General features: G+C 33.2%; 1 protein-coding gene across 3 annotated transcripts in view; it reads right to left on the minus strand.

Annotated features, from left to right (window-relative positions):
* LOC144445505 (heparan sulfate glucosamine 3-O-sulfotransferase 5-like) overlaps positions 1–23,393 on the minus strand; it is a 133,983-nt gene that overhangs the window by 38,514 nt on the left and 72,076 nt on the right. For all 3 annotated transcript variants that reach the window (XR_013481909.1, XM_078135089.1, XM_078135091.1), the window contains exon 3: positions 21,835–21,963. The gene's annotated coding sequence lies outside the window, so the exon portion shown is untranslated. The remainder of the gene's footprint in view (positions 1–21,834; positions 21,964–23,393) is intronic.

The following is a 23,393-nucleotide window of genomic DNA, read 5'->3' on the forward strand; positions in this document are numbered from 1 at the left end:
TGTCTCACAAATCGCTTGTAATGCAACCAATGAGCGATTAATTTAGCCGCACCCCCAACAGCAGTTCTGCCTTTTTGTCGATATTTACATACTTTTCACTATTTGTTTATTATGTCACTCTTGTACTCATCTCAACAGGTAATATCAACCAACTGACTCATTTGAAAATGGTCAATTAGACTGACGTATGTTATCACTCCACATTGTGACCAATATTTTTTTTCAAACCAATCATTTTGCATGCAAAATTTTCAAACAATATTCATTATTTGCCATTGCTAGCAACGCAAGAAGTTTGCGAGATCGAAGAAAAAACAACGATCGCTTAAGTATGTACAGTTAGTCCTTCAAGTCTACATGTAGGCTACAGTTAGGATAGCTGAAATAGTGTGGTAATGTCAGTCCTTCAAGTCTACAGGTAGGCTACAGTTAGGATAGCTGAAATAGTGTAGTAGTGTTAGTCCTTCAAGTCTACAGGTAGGCTACAGTTCGGATAGCTGAAATAGTGTAGTGTAGTGTTAGTCCTTCAAGTCTACTGGCAGGCTACAGTTAGGATAGCTGAAATAGTATTAGTCCTTCAAGTCTACAGGTACACCATATTTAGGATAGCTGAAATAGCGTAGTAGTGTTAGTCCTTCAAGTCTACAGGTAGGCTACAGTTCGGATAGCTGAAATAATGTAGTGTAGTGTTAGTCCTTCAAGTCTACAGGTAGGCTAACTCTGAGCAGTCGATCTTAAATTAGTGGCAGGAGTAAGAAGTTGGCTTAATAATGAAAAAAATTACATGGCTCCATGGCCCTCATGGGCATGAAACAATATATACAATCCTGGTAATGATTCTAAGGGTTAATTGGGTAATGAAGTTACGTGAACGTCTCTCCGTGTCTACAAACGTTAAATATTCTTGTTGGAATTGTTTTCTTTTTGATTTCTTTTCATGTATCCACAGGATACTTGGACTTTAACATGCACATGTCGACTGCAAAGCAGAAATATTAACTGGAAATTTTTATATATATTCAAAATAACTTATGACAAATCACGAAACAGTAATATATATATTAACAAAAACTTTATTATTTTTATATTTTCTCTTTTTACTACACCATGGCCATGCATAAATATTTGAAAATGTGTTATCCAAGAATGCTAGAGTAGACTTTAGGAAGATTTTTTTTTATACATGTATTTAGTTTACCGATAGCAAGTAAGAAGATATAGCATATTAGGGTGATTGGTGAAATAGTATACACACTTGTTGGGGAGCTATTTGGCACACTCGTTTCATAACCGAGTCAGTTTCCATGGTAACCAGAAGATAGTGGAAGGGTGAGATAATTCACAGCGCTAGTCTAGAGGTGTGATGCAAGTGTAAGATTTTGCTTTTCAAAAGGGTGCTACACAAAGACAGGGAGGCTTTTTCACAGACAATGTTTATCACCTGAACACGAGTCTGTCGTATAAACCATTCATATAGTTGAGAGGGCTTGACTTGTTTCCATCACACGTTGTATCTCTTCAGTTTGACGATTCAGTTACTTTAATTCACAGCTAAGTTTATCACGTATCATTTTTGTCAAATATATAAAATTACCAATTCATAAAATATTATCTAAGTTTCCTTCTATTCAGTAACTACATCATCATGACGCATTTCTCACATATTATTTGCCCAAACTACATTTTGTAAAATCTCCTATTTATAAAATATTTCTCCCGTTACATCATTTAATTTTCTTTCTGTTAATACAGATATAGTTATCACATATTTATACAATATTCTTCTCCGGATACATTATTTAGTTTCATTGATACGTAGTCTATTTCTCAAATACTATTTTTCAAAATAAATCACCATATTTATAAACTCTTTTTACATCACCCTTCCTTTAATACGGACATACTGTTCATGGACGCTGGGTTCATACTTACTAAATTAATCATTTCTACTCACAGAGTCAAAAACATTTCTTGGAATCAAATAAAAATATTTAACAATGTCTCGTCAACATCATTAGGGTGTGTACTACAATGGGCTATTGTCAGGTGTCGTGGATTTGCTTCATAGAATTTCTTTGACTCTAGGAATAGAAATCTTTATTAATAAAATATTTCTCATTTCATCCTTTAGTTTTCTTTAAAAAATACAGACATACATATATGTATCATTTTTCCAAACTAAAATTACAAATATATTAAATATTCCTTCTTTTGTTAAATAATTTAGCTTTCTTTTTAACCTTCCATACAGCCATATTTATCACAAGTTATTTTCCCAATCAAAATCACCTTACATTTCTATTTGTAAAATAATTTTTTCGGTTGAATATTTTAAATTCTTTCATTTAAAGCAGAGTTTTTATTTTAACGATGGTAAGTAGGTAAAATATACCTGAGTTCTGTCATTTTACCGGGGTTCCCCACCAAAATTATAGTATACCATAATAATAAAGGAAACAATGCCAGTTTTACTAGATTTCCATCTTTCTGTTACCAGGGTTACCCAAATGTTATAAAAAATATTGCAATACTCTCGACTTAAACCATGTTTAAAAATATCACACATCTGTTCAAAATTTTAAGACTAGCAGAATACTTCAAAGATGTACGACAAAAAAAAAAATCGATATACAAATTGTTGTCTAAATGATGTAATTTTCATCGATTCTATATTTGTCTTTTTCTAATGCATGTAGATACAAAATTTAGAGAAAATTTGATCAGGTTCCATTTTGGAAACGTACTAATGTTTAACAATGAATTGATTTTATACAGTGTTCTTCATCAGTTTGATTTGCCTTGCATTACCCATGATGCCTTGTAGTGATGTCTAGTGACAAACTGATCCAAATGTGTTTGGCGCCGTACTATTGAATTTTACAACGTATAGAGATGCTTTATTCTCACGTAACGTCAGATCACAATTATTGGATTTTGTGATGGCATGACAACGAAAAGAAATGTGTTTTCTAATTGACATTTTAACACAGAATGCACAACACCTGAACGAATGACAATTTGGATAATTGGATACCTGCCAAATTTCATTTCATAATTTTCATATCACAAATTCTAAATTTTAACTTGTCATTCATCTTACAACATATCATCTATTTTCTATTAATTTCAGATGAAAAAAGTTTATGAACTTTTCACTCTAGTATATGACAGGTAGAAATTAATGAATTTTTTTAAATGACAATATTTTACTTATTTCTATACCATCTGTACATGAAAGAGGTATGTAATGTATTATGACACTTAAAAATATCCCAATATGAAATTAATAAACAGGATGGCTTACGATTAAAAGGAAAAGAAGCATTTTATTTCTAGATCATTAATGTATTATGACACTTAAAAATATCCCAATATGAAATTAATAAACAGGATGACTAACGATTAAATGGAAAAGAAGCATTTTATTTCTAGATCATTACGTGCATAAGAAATTGCTGTGTAATGTATTACTACATAGTTACATATTAATGTATTTACTTTGGTGCATGAACAATTCTTTGGAATGGCAATTTAGGAAGTGTCAGGAGCACTTAAATTTGGCAAACAGTGCAAAAGAAAAGTAGACACAATTTTAAATAACTTATCTAGTCATCCTGCTATATTCGGTGCAACTGTAGTTGACACCTTTCACTACAACTGAATACAGAAATATGACAACTTGAAAAGTTAGAAGGTATTTCTGTGTAAAAAAACTTTAGCGCATATTAAGCTAAAATAAATCCAGAGCTGAAATACACGACTGCAGTATGACGCTTCAACTAATTAAATATGTGGATGGCTGGTAATTTATAAATTAGGAAGCAGTTGTTTCTAGTATAATCTATCTGTATATGAATAATTTCCCACATTTAAAAATATCCCAAAATGAAATTTATCAACAGGATAGTTGGTGATTAAATAATTAGGAACTTATTATTTCTTTATTATCAGCACATGGATGAGCTGTGTAATAATATATATTATAACGATGACATTAAAAATATCCCAATATGAAATTGATAAAGTTAAACAGTGACTGCTTAGGGAATTAGGAAGTAGATACCATCATTTGGAAATGGGTGAGGTGCGAAATGTACGACACTGATGGTCTCTAATTAAATGCCTAGGCAGTATACATACTCATAGTTATTTCTAGATCATCTGCAAATTGGTGAGGTGCACACTGTACAGCGTTTCATTTATATATGAAATTTATAAACTGGATGGCATATGATAAAGATAATTGTGAAGGAAGTAGTTATTTCGTCATCATCTACAAATTGGAGAAGTTGGTAATATATCAAGAAACTTCAATATAGCGCAATGAAAAATTGAAAAAGTTGACACACAGTGATTAAAAGAGTTAAGAACTCTGAGCCAGATATATGCACATGTATATTTAAAGCCCCAATCTATATCTGTAACAGTGAAAATGTCCCTCCGGTCTCAGCTTAGTAACTGCTAACAGTACACCATGTGTGTTTTCAATCTAAAGATAGTATACATGTAATACACCCACTAAATACCATTTCTTTTTTCATCTAATTTTTCATGAACTCTCCTTATTAAGATAGTGATACATTTAAATTACAAAATACTAGTATTGTATTGTTATTTTTTAATGAATGTCCATTTTTTAAAATTCATTTCCACTTTATGATTTCATGACCACTAAATTATAATAACGTGTTTTGCTATGCAAATTTTCAATATCTGTATCACTGCCTTTTTCAGGAATCATAAGGTGGAAATAGAAGCCTGCTGACAACCCAGCAAACACACGAGGCGTTTAACCAACTGCAACAAAATGCAATGAATATAAGCACACTAAGTTTAATACAACATACACAATTTCATATTCTGATTACCTATGTCAAAACAATGCACGTCAATGTCATCGGCTCTCTGAATACGAGTCAAAATGTTCCGAATTGCCATTTATTATTATTATTATTATTATTAAACTTTATTTCGGGAAAGAAAAAAATGAAAACACGCTCATAAACATCCCATAGATAAAAACTATACATTAAAAAAAAACAGCATTTAAAAAAAACATTTTAAAACATTTAATATAAAATATCTCCATAATTTCCTTATTTCTTATCTTCTGCTGGATACTACTCATGTTAGAGTTTTGTCTGTCCTCCACTCAGACTTGTAGTGACAAGGCCCCTTAGGCAACTTGTATTTTCCTTAGTGGAACGAAAAAAATAATAGACTAATATACAAGGTTCAGGTAGAATGAACATACCACGCATACTAATTACATAATTGTACTGTCCTTTATTTGGGTTTCGTTTTACGAGATTAAAATCATTAATATCATACAAATATGAGACAGAATTTTTTTTTCAATATTCATTATTCATTTACTTTCTCTTCTACATGTCACTGTGTCTACTTTGTTTATGACTAATCGGAGATATTAATATTCTTAATTTGTTTATCAGTTACATCTATCACCATATGGTCATATGAGAATTAGAATTTCATAACACATAAATGTTATTTCATTTTGCAGATATATGATTAATTAGTTAATTAATAACACTTGTTATTAATCATTTTGATTAGGGTTATACATCATGTCATATCCCTGATATGACTACAATACACACTGGAGTGAGATCTATACTGTTTTTTTGTCAAAAGTATTGGTGATCTGAAAAACATGTGGAAATTTCACATTGTTGACTCTGAAAAAAATACATTATATTAAAATATATTGAAAATAATGCTGGTAGTATGAACGTATTTCCTGACTTGTAAAAGTAATTTGTCTTCTTTTTGCTAATATTTCTTTTCAATGAGAGTAAAATCCACATAAAAACTAAGTATTATACCTCATTAGAACCTAATAGAAAATCTTTTTTGTGGCAGTGATGAATTTGAAAGAATTGCTGTATAGGTAGGTCTATATATGTTCAAACATCTTACATTAAGAATTTATGTGCAAGTTTGGAGCTTTTTCCTGGTTTATTTATAGTATTTAATATGTGAGGAAACACTTCTATGGATTCTCTTTTGACATTTGAGGTTTGAGGCAGCCATACTGGAGAAAATTGTGAATAAAAAAGTGGGTCGCATATATCATAGTTTATAGCGTCAGTATTTTTTGGTAAGGGTGGGGAACCCCGCAAACAGAACAGAGAAAATAGGCTAAAATTGGCAGTGTTTCCCATATCAGAGTTTTGTTTGTACAATGACTGGGGAAATATATATATTGGATTTTAGCTACTTACCATCCTCAAAACATTGAGTACATACTTGGATGAAATTGGCTCATGAATTTCAGAAACATGGCTATACATGTACAATGTACATGTGCAGATGAACAGACAGACAGACAGACAGACAGACAGACAGACAGACAGACAGACATATTAATGAAAGTTCTAGGACTTGAATTGAACTGTTGGGCTTGGTAGTCACATTTAGCCTTGAGTGAACTGTTTTAGCTACAATTTTCTGTTGATTTCAATTGGACTATAAAACTACACCTTAGAAATTTGGTAATCAAGATACAATGTTTAGTAGTCTATGTGTCCGGTACTACTGCTAATTTGGTAGTCTAGATACAATGTTTAGTAGTCTGTGTGCCATGGACTACTGCTAATTTGGTAGTCTAGATACACTGTTTAGTAGTCTATGTTCCATGGACTACTGCTAATTTGGTAGTCTAGATACAATATTTAGTAGTCTATGTGCCATGGACTACTGCTATTATGGTAGTCTTGATACAATATTTAGTAGTCTATGTGCCATGGACTACTGCTAATTTGGTAGTCTAGATACAATGTTTAGTACTAGTAGTCTATGTGCCATGGACTACTGCTAAATTCAAGCCCTGGGAACCCTATTATTTAAGTAGAATACAAGGGTAAACTCATGATGTGAATTCTATTGAAGAGTCTAACCATCATATTTGGGTGTCGTATTAAACATTAGACCTCAAACTAAATGTGCCTTGACAATACGAGTGGAAAGGTTAATTTAATGCATCAATGTTTATTCCATTAGCCTAATTGTACTTTAAATGCAGCATCCTTTGAACTATATCATTACTGAATTGTCAGAGCAAAGAATCCTATTATGTGCATGCAGTTATAAACTGACATACTCTACTACACAACACAGCAATGTACTGAATACATGATTAATTCTGGTCAGAAATGGCTTAAATGTTGAAATATCAAAATATTTTACATTGAATGACTTAAAATGTATTTATAGGCACATTTATACAACGATGTACATAATTATGTTTGCATATATATATATATATATATATATATATATATATATATATATATATATATATATATATATATATATATATATATATATATATATATATATATATATATATATACACACACACACAGCTTATATATATGCATATATATATATATATAACGTATATATATATATATATATATATATATGCATATATATAAAGAATAAAGAATACATGTATATATTTATATATATACATTATATCTATATATTTATATGCATATACACATATGTACATGTATGTATGTATGTATGTATGTATGTATGTATGTATGTATGTATGTATGTATGTATGTATGTATGTATGTAATGTACATCATATATGTATATAATACTATAAATCATATTAATCATACTTCTTATTGTTCAAAACATAACGTTCAAATATTACAATATCGTTAATTTTTAAACAAAACACAATATATATGTAGAATAATCTCCATTTTCTAATCATTAGTCATATTTGAGGGGATGTTGTAATTAAGTTGTGTTGACTGACAATCGTGCCACTCCTAGTACATCTGAAATAACTGCCAATTTTGTCATCAAACATATGAACAGAAACATTTAATGATTTATTTTAGGATGAGTACACATTCCCTTTTATCATTCTTTATGCTCACATCAGAGCAAATAGACTTAATTGATGAACAAACAAGGAATGGTACAGACTTGACATTCTCCATTGTTGTGTGAAAATCGTAAGTGCACTGAGATGTACATGTGTGTCAAAGAGTCTTCTTATCTTGATAGGCTGTATAGTTTGTTCCTTGACTCACACATGTATCATGTAGATAAGAGCGTGCAAAGTATCCACTGTAAGTAATACACTGTTTTTCTAAAAGTTTTCAGGCAAAAAAAAATGTAGTAAACGCGGAAATTTTCACTTAGGACTTATTTTGCATATTTTGCTGCAAAAATGGCTAAAATGCCTTCTTGTACATAAACACAATGTTCTAGTCCGATAATCAGAGTTAGTAAAAATTCGTCTTTGAGAACTATGTGTAACTGAAGACTGAAAAATTGCAAAATTTTCTAGTAGTAAAATGTGTCCGTCGGTTTATAGCAACCTCCTTATACATGCATTGTTGCCAAAACCAGATCTACATGTACATAGAGAAATGAAAAGTCGAGAGTATGGATTACACACATCAGTACTTTTCCACGGGGTTTTCCATTCAGAACAACATATCCTTTATGGACAAATCTAGATAGATACTGGAGTAGTTTAGAGCATATCACAAGTTAAATATATCAGTAGTATTTGGAGAATTTTTTTTCTATTTTGAACAATATACTCTATACCATAATACCATCAATATGTAAATAAACGTTCACTGACTCTCAGTTCATAGAATAAAATGAAACTTTCAACACAAAGTCAAACAGCCCATTGTAGTATGCCACTGATGATGCAGACAACATTTTGTGCTTTACTTCCAAAATATTTTTGCCGGCGAGTAGAAATTTTCATTTGATAATGAAATACTATCAGTGTTTTTCCAAGGTTTTGAGTCAAATTACTAAACCTAAATGTAGCATACTGCAGGCACATACAGGATGTATAAACCATCTCAAAAATCTAGACAGAGAGATGGAAAGCAACCTGCTGGGAGATGCAATATACCTGTATTTTACAAAGGATTTTTGGACAAAAATAACCTACATTGACAAATGGGAAATAACAAATAACAAATATCAAACCACAAGGACATATTGAGACAATGTTTTGTTAACGGTCTTTGAAGAACAAATACATTGTACATTGATTGACTCACAAATTGAAATAGAGAAATGGAAAGTATCCAGCTAGGACATTTAGTGTTAGTGTTTTTCTGAGGAGCTGAGAGCAGATAAGTGTGTCTTAGTGGTTTTCCAAAGGTTTTAGGACTAAAATAGCCTACACAAATCTATACAGAGAATGGAAACCATCTGGTGAGAGGACACATATTCAGTACATATATATCTCCATGGGTTTTATAACCACAGTAAAAGCATGAAAGGAAATATGTAAAATTTACACTGTTTCCTGCAATGAATTCTAGCAGCATACTCACCAGACAGCTAAGAGAATTGAAAATTATTTTACCTGCTTTCCACCCTGCGGCTATCGCACTACATCACTCTGTCAATGTTGAAGTGACCACTGTAAATTTGGGCACATTTGCATACTAAATTGATACGACTGTTAGCTTTATGACAAGACTGGTATAGCAGCTTCCGTCTCTCTCATTGGCTTTTATAGTTGATTACCTATCATGTACTCACTAGATCTGTTCAGTTGTTCTCGTACAGCTATCAAGCATGAAACAGTTCCAGCACAGAGAACTGAACAAATATATCATTTGTGTAAAGGCCCAGGAGCTATAACTTTTCACTCTCTCTCTGTTTTTCATTAATTTTTGCCTGTTGCAAAGACAGCAAACCCTTAACTGTAAACTGCATGACATACATGTAGTTTCAGCACATAGCAGGTACATACATGTATCATAATTACTTTTGTTGAACAGACCTGTATATAAAATGCCAGCAGCTGTAACTTTTTATTCTTTTTAAAAAAATGCGCAACACTGGAAACAGTTAAATTGCTCTAATTAGAAGCTGAATTACATGTATCTGTCTTTGAGTCACTGATGGTACTCACTACATGTACACAAACTTGGCATCCATGTGTAAACAATATAAATCCATGATCCTACCACTTCACTGTTTGTCAACAATTTCTAAATTTTCTGAATACTGATCACCAGATGACTATACAATTGCTTCAACAAGTGTTTATGTACATTGTGAAGACAAAAGTCATATTTTGTCGATATCAAACATGTCACACTGATACCAGTGAAGGGTAACAACAAAACATGATGACTTGTAACAGATAATTTTTCATATAATATGATTACGGAAAATTTACATATGTATAAGAATCATGAGATAATTATGATAATATATGTAGATTTTCATTCCATTTTTACATAGTTATTTTTAGTCACTGCTTGGTGACAGCGCCCTCAGTGCTGTAGAGTAGCATAGTATTAAATGAGGAACATTATAACACCTGGTAATCAACAGCCAAAGTCTGAAAGTATTTGTGATGTATACCTTACATATAGATCAACATAAAAAGTTCATTAGGAACTTGAATGAACCTTTCTAGACCATTGGCCGATATTGCCTCATAGCAGAGCTATTAACTAAAGCCATCAGACAGGCTGCATGGAATTCAGTTAGGTAATTACGACATGCTGTGATGCCCAGAAAGGCTTACAGTGTTTTCTTTAATGAGCTATTAAAATAACTTGATGTGATCAACGAACAAATTTAAAATCACTAATGATGACAGTTTTGAATGTCATCTTGTAGTTACTGCCTGCTGAAATCACACCTGTACAGCAAAAACAAATTAATAGCACTGCTTCATTAAGATCATTTTAAACTAGAAACACCTTTTGAAATTTAAATTCTATGAACAGCTAATTACAGATAACTTGAGATAATCAAAAAACAAGTCTAAATCACCAACAACAGGTTTGAAGGTGATTTCATAGATAAAGTTGGCCATACGGATGAGAATTTGGTTTTTAGTTTTGTTTTTTAATTGATAAGACAACTTTACAATATTTTTCTACTTGAAAAAACTATGTTTTCCTACTTGAAAAAATGTGAAACAGCATCGACAAAATCCATGTTTGGAATTCAACAAATTGCTAAAAGTTTTTGCTATGAGAATTAACATATACTAAGCTCTTGTTTGTAACTCCATAAAGTCAAAAACATTCGAAGAGTGTAAAATGTCATTGTATACATGGACAATAACATAATTTTTACACATTTTGTAGAGTTGTTTTCTAAATTGAAAAATTCGAAATAAATACCTCTTTTATCATCACTATGGCCATTTTAATTATTTTATTTATTTATTTTTATTTAGGTTTATTTCAGACGAGAAAATATCCATACACAGAATTAAATGAAAGTAGGGAAACAAAATAATATATACATGTAGATGAACTTAAAAAAATCCTCTTACACCATGTATTCCACATCATACTCTGAGACAAAATCATATTTGACACAACAGTTGAAACAATAGGATTACACGATAAATACTTTAATATGGGCCGAAAAAAAAGCATGAAGAACACTACACGTAACACGATAGCGTCATTAATTATGGTGTATTATTACAAACACATTTTGAAATTTTAAATTTTAAAAATACATGGGAGTAAGGTGGAAAAAAAATAATTGTGTACATAGCCTCAGAGAATAGGGTAGGTAGGCCAGGTTTTTATTTTTTTTATTTTATCTTTTTAATTGTTTTTTATTTTTGAAGAATATTGCTTCAACCAAAAACCAAATGAAATGTCGGTCAGAATAAATTACCCTTCTGTGATAGTTTGATGAAGTATGTACAGACATCACTGGGGAGAAAAAACAGATGTACATTAAGGTCAAGAAGACAAAGCATTTCTTATCTTTTTGTTTAAAAAAAATGTTTAGGGTCGGCGGCTTAAACTAGGGTCGGTCAGGTTATCAGAAACACACTTATTTTATTTTGCCTATTACAAATAAGTTGAGATAAACGAAAGACAAATCGTGGACACTTCTGAACATAAGTTTTAAGAAGTAGTGAAGTTGATATGTTGAGTATCAGTTGCAAAGTAAACAAATGAAGCTATTAAAATCATCAAGTCTATTACTGTTTCTACTGTACTGTGAAAGAATAGCAATGCTTATTGCTTTTCTATGTGATTGGTTGGGCAAAGGATCCTGCTGTGTGTGTTGTGTATATGTTATTGTTATTCTTGAGTTGAATAGTGTCTATCTTTGTGTCAAAAACACCAAGTTTCTTGGGTAAAACACTACGGCATCTTCATTTCTCCTGTAACATGTTGTTACTGTGAACTACAGAAAACACTCTAACATAAAATTATCAAATATGTATGCTTAACTAATCTTGATCCTAGGAAACACTATGGAAATTAAATTTAAAAAATAAAGTATCAAAATAATTTCTTGTAAAAATTTAAACTAAGTGTCCGTTTCCATTATATCAACTGTCATTTTATTACTTAGAGGCAACACATGCAGAAAACAATGAATAAATCAGATTGCTTCATTAAGAAACTGACGCCAAGACAAAATGTGTTTTAATATCAAATCTATTGGTAAGCCATTCATATGGTATTGTCAATGACAAAATTGAAAATACCATTATCACTGATGGGGTATATGAATGATACTAACTAAAAACTGCAATATGTATCTGAATTGTAAATATCCTTTGTACATATTTTGCTGTTTGTATTTTGATGTTATGTAATTATTTAAGCTGTCTTGTAGTGTGTTTTGTTCATCTCTTGACTATGTGTATGTATTAGTTTTATTTATATTAATAATATAATAATTGTTCCTGAAGTATACAACTTACACTCAACCCCCCCCCCCCCCCCTTCCATCCTCCAAAAAGAACTAATACACAGGACTTATCATACAATGTGCAGAAACCAAAAATTCAGCTCACTAAAAGATTGCCCCAAACGAAAACTATTGTTGAGACATGTTGATGTGTATAAGTTATAGAATGGGTATTGGTTTGATTACAGTATACTCACAATAAGGCATCATTTCTAATGATTTCCATGACCACAAGTGGACATTTTGTGGGACTTCCAATGTTTACACTATCTTGATTACAGGGTGATTATATCCCATAATACAGGGACCATCATCATCCACTTGTGTATACATTGTAATCTATCACATTGTGATCTGTGAATTGAAAGCTTGCTTTCCACAGTAGTATACACTGCTTGGGCAGTTTGGTTTCAACGGCAGTATATACTGCTTGGGTAGCTTGCTTTCCACAGTAGTATGCACTACTTGGGCAGTTTGGTTTCCACAGTAGTATGCACTACTTGGGCAGTTTGGTTTCAATGGCAGTATATACTGCTTGGGTAACTTGGTTTCCACAGCTGTATGCACTGCTTGGGGAGCTTGGTTTCAACTGCAGTTTACACTGCTTGGGCAACAATTTTGAAACTGAATATCATTAACAGGTGGTTATCTGAAGAACTCAATTTTATCATAGATTCGAGCTTATCACAATCGTGACTGAAAGCAATGAAATGACATTTGTAAAAACCATACTATGAGCACGACTTCATTAAGAAATGGATTTCAAATAAGAAATTTTGATATCTGTAGGCTAGCTGGTTGAATTGACAATCATCTTTAGTTCAGTTCTAGTTTCTAATGAAATGTGGTTTTTTTTTTTTGATTTTGTCTCTGTGGTCTACTTTTGAGCCACAACGCCTAAATTTTCCATCTACATGTATTGTATGTCCACTTAATGTCAATCAAGGACCTGAAACCAAAGTTTAGACAATATTACTCCTATAAAAATTGTAGTGTCTGTAATGACACTTGCTTCATTACAAAATGGAATTCTGGATAAAAAATATATATAGTATTAGTCGGCAATATGCTACCACGTTATAAATAGCATTGCTATGGTAAAGAATGTTTTAAAAAAAATACACTACTGACTTCAACTCACGAATGTCAGCTGATTTCTACTCACGGCAGTGGAATAACACTCGTGAAAAAAAGATAGCCCACCAAATTACTTGATCAAGCTTCATTAAGAAATGAAACCCTAGATGCGAAATTTGTGCATTAAAAGTTCAAAAGTAGACCGCAAAGATGAAGTAAAATGAATACATTTGATTTGAGACTGGCGGCAGGAAATATAACAGTTTAGATAATAAGGCCATTATAGCCATGAATTCGTTAATAGTGTACTCAACACGATACATTCATACTTGCGGAATTGTGAACGGATATAGACTCTTTGGTGCACCAGCCAAGTAACGGATTAATCTCTCCGTACCTTAATCACGTTAATACCCCGATTCAGAACTATTACGGTAAACATGAACAGCTAAGTAGACGCATTATCCTTCACTTTCTATAAAATATTAAAATCATATATGGGTGTCCATTAACTTAAGTATTAAATACATTTACCGACATTAATAGACCAGAGCTGAATCGATGTACTAATACTTTTTTCTAGATTTGCTTTGTGTCGGTTGAAATTATCGTATGCAGTTCAGCTGAATTTAATAACGTAAATGTATCCTACGAGGATCAATTTAATGATAGGCTTTTGGTAAAATCAATATTATGATAAATTAAGATCAAAATTAAAGCTGAAGCTTGAAATTGTTTTTTTTCATCACATGGTGTTTTTTTTACACTGCAAAGAAGTGAGTTGAGTTTTGTGTTTGACTGGTGGTATAACAAGTAGAGTAATATTACATTACACACGCCGTCTTCAAACTAATGTTGACAGTTCATGAAATATTAGTACATGCAGTTTGTTATCGCTGGTAGACTGGAGGACCTTCAGTATAAATAGTTGATGACAACGTCAGTTTTGATCTCTGTTGAACCAGTTTTTTGTTATTCAGTTCAAACTGAGAGAAGTGTTGAATGTCAAATTCTGCTATAACAAATATCCCACACTACGCTGAATCGATTCAAACCCGATTCACACTGAATTGGGTCAGTTAAATCAAAACCAGTTTCTGTTCCCGTGAGAAAACTGAGAAATGTAGTTGAGTCAACTCACTTTTGCATTTGCAGTTGTTTCGAACTGATTTAGTTTAAATCTGCTGAATACCAGCCCTCAATTTTAGTAATTGATATGATTTACTATACATGTATGTAGTGTCAAATAACTCTGATATGCTGAATGGAAAGGAAACCAGGCATACATTGTAAAGAAAATACAATGCCTCAATTGGGGGTCTATGAAAGAAGGTGAGAATACATGTATCTTGAATTAACTGAATGTTTTTTATGAATGAATTACAGTTACAGAGCACACTTGTTGAATATTAAGGATGGTAACGTGAGAAAGATAAGGAATATTTAGTGATTTTGTTTGATAAAACTGGAAATATCTTGCGGCACTGGATTGTGATTCAGAAATTCTAATGAGATGGGGATTGTGTGGTATAGGGAATATCCAATGAATCACTTAAGTTCACAACAAAATCTATGAATTTTGGATTAAGTGGGTTGTGAGTCAACTGCAAACTCTTTACTCTTTTGAAATGCTACAGGGATGTAGGATTTTGGTATACTGAATATGTAATAACTTCACAATGGAAGATCAGTGTTGCAGTCGTGTGTTTTTTGGGTCATGTGACACACATTTTTTGGACCTGACCCACAATTTTGGAAGTGACGGGTCATATATGACCACACTAAAATTGTATGCAAATATGTTTAGCAACATGACCACGCCTATAGCAACAGCAAAATGATCGCGTATATTGCATAGATAACAACCGGGTTGGGTAGGCAACTGCATAATCATTCAGCAAATATCTAGCATGGATCAGCATGTGGGTAATTATTTTTAAAAACTGTACAATTGTGCTACAACGCTGTTGGTACTTTTTTTATAATGTCCCAAAAAAATTTATGATGACCCAGAAAAATGAAAGTCTCAGGACACTACATGTATGTCCCACTCTTTCAAAAGGTTGGTTGCAACACTGGAAGATACAGTTGTATCTCAATAAATAGGACTGCTTTTCATCACAAAGTCTTGTGACATTACCTTGCATACCAAATGGAATATGTATCAAATCTATGATTCTGTTTAATTCTGGGTATTTAAATCATATTGTAATTTGGTACAAACTGTTCAGAAATGATGAATATGAGCCTCTGGGATACAGAATATCAAATAGAAACAATGTCATGTATATTTTAATTGTGATTCAGCGCAAACTCTTGAGAAATTGTGATTATGGGATCATGGCATACGGAATAACAAATAACTCCATTGTTAGCAATGGAAAACATGTAGATAAAATGGTTTGCAATTCAGGAATGCTGCAGGGATATGGGAATTTGGTATACAGAATATCTGATGAAACCGTTGATACTACTATAAATGAACCCTTGATTTTCAATTCAATTGTCATTCACTGCAAACTCTTAAGAAATCTTGATTGTGGAACCTCCAAGACACATGGAATATTAAATGAATCCACTGGTAACAATGGAAGAAAACTGTATGAAATGAACGGTGATTCAGAACTACTGAACGGATGTTGGTCTTCGGCATACAGAATATTAATATGTGATTTAGTAAGTACAAATTCTTGTGACATGGTGAATGGTGGGCCTTTGACAATGGGATATTACATGTTAATTGCTTCTACTGACTTCTGAATTAAAATTAATTGTTGAATATTATTGAATATTTTATTAAAATTTTCAATAATAATAATTTTAATAAAATATTCAATAATAAAAAATTAATTGTAATTCCATACAAACTCTACAGATGGCTTGATTATGGGACCTTCGGATATGGAATATCAAATGAATTCATTGCTAACAATGGAAAAAAGCTGGATATCAAATTGGGTTGTGATTCAGAAATGCTGAAGGGATGTTGGCCTTTGGAATATGGAATATCAAATGAATCCATTGCTAGCATTTGGATGAAACCTTGAGTATGGGATATTGTAATCTAGTCCTATGGTATACGTACATACCGTTGCCAAATGGTGTTCTTGAGCACAGAATTTCATTTGTGCCACCTCCAGCGACAGTCCATGTTATTGGATATAAACTGATATAAACATGATGATATTATCAGTGCATCCTCATCTCCCTTACTTTCAAACTGGAAGTTGAGTTTGTAGTAAACTGAACAAAGTAACCAATTCCAACCACCTGGCAGTGTGTGTTGGATTACTGCTGACATGCACTGTTCATCCCTTCCCCAGCAGGAGATTTAGCTAGATTTTCAATAGAATTTGGTATCTTTGACTATACGTTAGAAAGAGATCGGTGAGAATGACTACAAACATATGTCTAATGACTAGACTAGAGACCTTGACATGCGGCACATAAATGATTCCAGAGCGAACACTGGAAGAAATCTGAATAAATTGGATCGTGAATCAGAACTATATGTACTGAAGAGATGTGAGACCTTGGTATATAGAATATCAAATGAAGCCAGTAATTGCTAACAATGAGAGAAATCGTGATAATAAACTTGATTGCGATTCAGTTCAAACTCTTGATAAATCTTGATATGAGACCTTGGGACATGGAATATGTGTAATGAATCCATTGCTAACAATTGAAGATATCTGAGATATCCAACAAAGGAAACCTAGATGTTAAATTTGAGCATGATTTAGTAGTGTATTAGTACAAACTTCAGAAATGCTGATTACGTGACATTGGCATATGGAATATCACACAATAGAGCTTCAATACCATCATTTTGAACAAATTATGTGATTGTGAATGTGAAAAGCTGAAGGGGTGTGGACCTTTGGTATGTCTGGAATATTAAATGAATCCATTGCTAGCAATGCAAGACAGTGGGATACAAAATGGATTGTGACTCAGGACAAACTTTTCAGAAATGTTGATTATAGGTCCTGCAGGCATAGAGATATGTATCATGAATCCATTGCCAAGACATAGTGAGAATCTAGCATAGGTGACATTACAATTCAGCACAACAGTTCTGATATGTGTTGAATGTGACGGAACTCTTGCACAGGGAATATTCATCACATTGCTTTCCATGGTGTGTATTCCTGCAGTGTGGCATGTACATGTATGTCAGAGGTCAAATTCCTGGAATCATCTATTACAATCTAACATGTGACACCATACATCACAGTCAACATGTGCCATGGGCAATTCTCTTAAAATACTATTTTACATGGTTTTGGCACAAATCAATCTCTAGACCTCTCCACACACACACAGACACAATGTGAAGTCTGAAATTACCCATGATGCACTGCACACATGTACCTGTTCTGGCTTGTATTATATGATGCTGTCAGTTTGTGTATAACTGTACGACACTTCGTCTTCATGAAATGTAACTTTACTACATCGGTAGTTAAACATTCTACTTGTGTTCATGAATTCAATTTATTCATTTGCCTGGACAGTGTTTTTGTTATGAAGGGCAGTAAATAATGTTGAAAGGGTTTGGGCCATATCATTTTACCTGGGTTCCCAAACAAAATTTCCATAGACTCTATGCGGAAACACTGCCATTTTTACCCCTTTCTCCCTTTCTGTTACTGGGCAACCTTAGCAAAAACACTGCAGGCTTAGTAAGCTGGGTTCAAAATTACATATAGTTAAACAGGTCCTGTGGGTAGAGAAACTACTAAACATCGTATCTAAGACAAACCACATGTATAAGTTGGTAGTCGACTAGGTGATTGGAAATCAATAGAAAATTGTAAAAAACGTGAATGTTGAGGGAGCACTGCATTATGGGTAACATTTTCCTGAAAAAGAACCAGAACAATGGTCTCCGTTTCTTCTCCTGAGTTTCATGTCCTGAAGGCCAATTTTTCCATGGAAAAGTAAATGATGAATTCAGGAATAATGACTAACTGATTTGATGCCGGAATAGCATGTATATTGACATGATCTGACAAACTCTTGGAAACATTTCGTTTTTTGTTGCCGTCAGCCAAACTGAGATTGTCAGGTTCCATTACAATCTTTCAAAATGAACACGGAATACATAATCAAGAAATTTGTTTCGCTGCCACAATTTTTTACAGAAATGACCATTCTCACAGAAAACAAAATCATAAGCAGATATTCAAAGCAAATATTTCTCTGTCTTCTGCCTGATTTGCTTAATCTAATGGCCATGATTTTAATCCCATTTTAATTCCACGTCATCACATTATTTTTATCTTATCATGGAATCTTTCTTTTATTCTGGACCATCTTTTACTACAAGTTCGCCAGAGAGCTGTTTTTCACCTAAATTTTCGTCTCAAGTGGGTGCCTTTAATTACTATACTACTCTTGTCCATATGTTCTCTTTTGTTTATCTATCAGGTGACAGTCATGTGATGGATACACAATGATCATGTGATCGATACACAAGAAAGCCAGTGATCACAAAACATTTCACAATGACATGGTCAAGCAGAGTTGATATGAAATATGATAAATTTCAAATCAATGTTTGGAACAAAAGTTAAATTTAATACCACGGTTTACCAACACAGATGAATTTCCATTTCAAAATATCAAAACATGTCTCCTCCTTGATCACATTTTAATCAGAGTGGTATTCCGCCATTTTGTTTATGGAGTGCATCATTTAGCAGAGCTAAGGGATCTCTCTATAATACAGTTTGCACAATCCCATGTAGTTTATGACTTAAAGGCTGAAACTAATCACCTAGTGCCATCGGGATTTGTAACGTTAAGGTCAACAAGTGACAAAGACAGACAGGATATAGAACTAGATAAGGATAACATTCATACTAGTAGCTGTTAGTGTAATGGTAGTCGAGGACCACGTACATGGAATCATAGCATTATGTACATCATGATTTTTATTATCATTATCGTCATCATTCACTTTATATTTTTATTCGAGATAATTTTTGCCAGATTGGCCAATCTTCCAATTATTTGAAATTAAAAAATATACATCAAAAAGAATATACTTAAAGTTAGGACAAAACGTAATGCACAAAACAAAGAAAGAAAATAAACCGCAAAATCGAGAAAGGGAAGAGTTACATAAAAATATATACAATTGCAATGTAGTGTACAGTTACAAGTGATTCAAGTCAATAGCATAAGTTGTTTTAAATTCACTAGCACTGTCACAGTTGCGCACATTAAATGGTAACGAGTTCCATAGAGTTAGGCCTATACATTTAGATAAATTATTGTATACGATGTAACTGTGTGCATGTATGATGTAGGTTAACCCAGATATACATGTGGAATCTCTCACAGTCCTCACTGGCTTCGATAAATTGTGTTTTTTTATTTAATTCATTTTAGCATATCAAACCTTCCAGTATGAATGCACTCCCTCATTTGGACTAGTCTAGTTCCTATAGAGTATCATTACCATTTACACTCCCCCCCCCCCCCCCCCCCCCCCAAAAGTCTGGTTCCTATATAGTATCGTTACCATTTACACCTCCAATAACAGTCTACATGTACGGTAGTTCCTATACAGTATCGTTACCATTTACACCTCCACTAACAGTCTACATGTAGTTCCTATACAGTATCATTACCATTTACACCTCCACTCACAGTCTAGTTCCTATACAGTATCGTTACCATTTACACCTCCACTCACAGTCTAGTTCTTATACAGTATTGTTACCATTTACACCTCCACTCACAGTCTAGTTCCTATACAGTATCATTACCATTTACACCTCCACTCAGTCTAGTTCCTATACAGTATTGTTATCATTTACACCTCCACACTCAGTCTAGTTCCTATACAGTATCATTACCATTTACACCTCCACTCACAGTCTAGTTCCTATACAGTATCATTACCATTTATACCTCCACTAACAGTCTACATGTAGTTCCTATACAGTATCGTTACCATTTACCCACTCAAAGAGCCAACTCGCTGACTTCACTAGTTTGAATGAGGGAGCACCATATTACAGGATTGTGCTACATTGTACATGTAACTGTAAGGATGAAGTATGTACAGATGTTAAAGCAGACAATTTATAAGGGTTGTGAGAGAGTCTATCCCTGATAATGGTTACACAGGCAGCATACACGGTATGTTCATATGGAATAAAGTAAATCAAGATTTTTATGCCTGATTATTACAGATTATTATTACAGATAACCCATTAAGTTAAATAGTAACAAAATCTAGTAGAAATTAATGTACAATTTCCAAGATAACTGTTACGCAAGTAATGTAAGGTAAATCTGTGTTTTTATGTTGGATTATCTCAGATTCCCACATAATGGTTATGCAAGCAATGTAAGGTAAATCTGTGTTTTTTTTGTTGGATTATCTCAGATAACAATCTGGTATGACTATAGAGTACAATGATATAGAGGACTATACACTCATGTATGTTTATATATATACAAACAAATACCAGTGTATTGATACACAAACACAAACCACACACAGATATACACAAAGCTGACTCACAGGCACACTGACATACATATAGACACAGACAGACAGACACATACATACATACATACAGACACAGACAGAGACAGACAGACAGACACAGAGAGAGATAGAGGCAGAGAGACACATACACAGACACAGACACAGACATAGACCCAGACACAATGTTCGTTCCTTCAAAATACCACAATCTAATAAGTAATACATGTATGTATAAATGCTCATTTCAGTTGCACTTTGGTAATACCAACACTACATACACTTCTAGAGTCTATTTGACAACAAATATATCCCTGCAACCTCTCAGTCACGATCATGTAAAACATGTGACATATTTACATTTGGAGAAAAGCCTGTAATTCAGTGATGTACAAAGAAGGGTCAATCCGTCCATGCAGGTCTGTGACACAGTGGTATCAACATAGTCATGTCCATCACACTGTTTCAAATCACCAAGTCTTTTTATCTGGATATTAAAAAAGGGAAAACACCAGAAAAAAACTCACCTTATTCACGGTGGTCACCGTCTTGTTTGTCAACAGTTTCAACTTGATCACCAGCTGTCTTGTAATAATACCAATATTACCACCCACAACAGGAATGGAATGGGATTACATTCAATCCACCACTCTGACCTACAAGCAAAAAATGTCAACTATGTCAGCAATGGAACCACTTTTCCAGAGATGGGGAAAAAATACGAACAACACAAAAACCAGATAAAATTGCAAAGTCACGGATGAATTTTACACATCCTTTGTACAGGTGTAAGATGCAAGTAGTTTCTTAAATGTGTTTATCCGACACTTGTACACGTTCATCCATGTTAAAAAGATGTTCTCATGAAAAACAGGTTGCTCACATGTACAAACGGTACATATACATCAACAATCCCGACACTGAAAATTTTCTCATGAAATATTAATTTCACTACCTGTAGCAAATTTTCAGCTATTTTGGGTCAAATCAATATAAATCTTTATCGAAATTCCAAAGAAATGACAAATTTCAAAGCAGTACTTTTGGAGGGAAAGGAAAAAAATGTAGGTTAAGGCGCCACCATTGCATATGATTTGACAGATTACACCCACTTCACACACACTGTAAAATAGCCAGGTGTTCATTATAAAGAAAGTTCTCTTTTTTCAATGGCTTTTCTCTTGTGTGAATCTAAACATAGCTTTATAATGATTAATATTCAAATGTCAGTAATGCCAAGCTGATCAAGCAAAACCATAACAACACTACCAACATAGAGAATGACCAAACACAGCTGGTCGGAAACCATCACTGGCAGATAATTTATCACATTAAATTATGCAGATAAATGCAAACATTGAAACTGATGACCTCTGACCCTTCATGTGTATTACTGTCCTGATGCAAATCACCATGACAACTGTATAGAGCCCACGTCTGCTGCTATGCTATCAATCCATTGCTTTGATCCCCGACTTGTAATCGACAAAGGGAGATCTTAAATACTGAGGCCTTGCTTACAGTTAGGGTTCAATAAACTGAATATTCGACTTTAGAGACTTAATACTTGTCATAATGAACGACCCAAAAGACCAAAGGTATTCAAAGATTCAACATTTGCCATGAGGGATTGGTTCTAAACAGAGATGCGAATCTTCTACCAAGAATGTTTCCACTATGTTTTTCTTATTTTAAAGGCCAGGGTTCCAATCCCAGGTTCTCACATTGGTGTTATCTTATCAGTTAAAGGCCAGGGTTTCAATCCCAGGACCTCACATTGGTGTTATCTTATCAGTTAAAGGCCAGGGTTTCAATCCCAGGACCTCACATTGGTGTTATCTTATCAGTTAAAGGCCAGGGTTTCAATCCCAGGACCTGACATTAGTGTTATCTTATCAGTGTCACCATAAGGATTAGATAGGACTACATGTACTCGATTGTTCTGGGCCAACTTTTTCCATAGCTTTGCCAAACAACTGTCTTTCACACCTAATGTTCAATCCTTTTTCAAAGTGGGCTTTTAACAACCTTGTTGAATATTAACTTAGAAAAAATCAAAACACTGGTAAAGTTTAAATAAAAGAAC

The sequence above is a fragment of the Glandiceps talaboti genome, chromosome 14, assembly GCF_964340395.1.
Source record: "Glandiceps talaboti chromosome 14, keGlaTala1.1, whole genome shotgun sequence".
Lineage (NCBI taxonomy): Eukaryota > Metazoa > Hemichordata > Enteropneusta > Spengelidae > Glandiceps > Glandiceps talaboti.